Genomic DNA, 1854 nt, shown 5'->3' with positions numbered 1-1854 from the left:
GAAATCTTCTGTTCAGCTCTTTTATCTTGTTGTTTCTTCTATTTACTTTAGCTACTCTCCACTCAAGGGCAAGTTTCAGAGTCTCTTCTGACATGCATTTTGGTCTTTTCTTCCTTTCTTGTTTTTTTTTAATGATCTCTTGCTTTCTTCATGGATGATGTTCTTGATGTCATCCTACAATTCCTCTGGTTTTTGGTCATTAGTGTTCAATGCATTGAATCTGTTTTTTAGATGGTCTGTAAATTCAGGAGGGATATTATCAAGGTCATATTTTGGCTCTCATGGACTTGTTTTAATTGTCTTCAACTTCAACCTGAACATGCATATGAGCAGTTGACAGTCTGTTCTACAATCAGCTCCTGGCCTGGTTTTGGCTGAAGATATTGAACTTCTCCACCCCTTGCCACAGATGTAGTCAATCTGATTCCTGTGTACTCCATCTGGTGAAGTCCACGTGTATAGCTGCCGTTTATGTTGTTGAAAAAGGTATTTGCAATGAATAAGTCTTTGGTCTTGCAAAACTGTAACATGCAACCTCCAGCATCATTTCTATCACCAAGGTCATATTTTCCAACTACCAGTGATTCTTCTTTGTTTCCAACTTTTCCATTCCAGTCACTAGGTATAATTACTACATCTTGATTGCATGTTCAGTCAATTTCAGATTGCAGAAGTTGGTAAAACTCTTCAGTTTCCTCATCTTTGTATTTGGTGGTTGGTATGTAAATTTGAATAATAGTAGTATTCTGGTCTTCCTTGTAGGCATATAGATATTATCCTATCACTGACATCATTGTACTTCAGGACAGATCTTGATACATTCTTTGTGATGATGAATGCCATGCCATTCTTCAATTTGTCATTCCTGGCATAGTAGATCATATGATTGTCTCATTCAAAATGGCCAAAACCAGTCTATTTCAGCTCGCTAATGTCTAGGATATTGATCTTTATGGGTCCCATTTCATTTTTTACAACTTCCAATTTTCCTAGATTCATACTTCATACATTCTATGTTCCGATTATTAATGGACGTTTGCATCTGTTTCTACTCATTTTGAGTCATGCCTCATCAGCCAATGGAGGTCCTGAAAGCATTATTCTATCCATATCGTTAAGGTCATCTCTACTCTGAGGAGTCAGGTCTTCCTTAGTCAAACTTTGAGTGTCTTCCAACCTGATGGCTCATCTTCTGGCACTATATCGGACAATGTTTCAAGGCTGTTTATAAAGTTTTTCTGGTAATATATTAGACAGTGTTTCACTGCTATTCATAAGGTTTTCACTGGCCAATTCTTTGAGAAGTGAATGGCCTCTTCCTTCTTCCAAGTGTGTCTTAGCCCAGAAGCTCTGCTGAAACCTGTCCATCATGGGTAACCCTGCTGGCATTTTGGAACATGGTGGTATAGCCTCCAGCCTCACCGCAACATGCAAGCCACCACAGGATGACAAACTGACAGACAAGTTCGTCTTCTTTAGTTGTTTCTAACCCCTCTACACCTGTCTACCTTGGGCAACGGCCTTAAAATAGAGCCACCTTAAAAAATAGCCTCCCAGTCCTGGTCCATCTACCTCAGGCCCTGGCCTTAATATAGCACTATCCCCAAGTGAAAAGAAGCCTCCAAGCCCTGGACCTGCCTACCTTAGGCTCTGGCCTTAATATAGAGCCACCTGTTCTGGTTTCCTAGTGCTGCCTTGACAAGAATATACCACAAATGGGATGGCCTTAACAAACAGGAGTTTATTCTTACAATTTGGACGCTTTAAGTCCAAGTTCAAAGTGCCAGGCTCTAGGGGCTGGGTGAAAGCCCCTCAACTTTCCTGGCCCACTGGAGCTAGAGCGTTTCTTCACTC

This window comes from Orycteropus afer, unplaced genomic scaffold (genome assembly GCF_000298275.1).
Source record: "Orycteropus afer afer isolate SDZICR_OR568_19922 unplaced genomic scaffold, OryAfe1.0 scaffold00010, whole genome shotgun sequence".
Classification (NCBI taxonomy): Eukaryota; Metazoa; Chordata; class Mammalia; order Tubulidentata; family Orycteropodidae; genus Orycteropus; species Orycteropus afer.
This window is presented reverse-complemented; position numbering follows the sequence as displayed.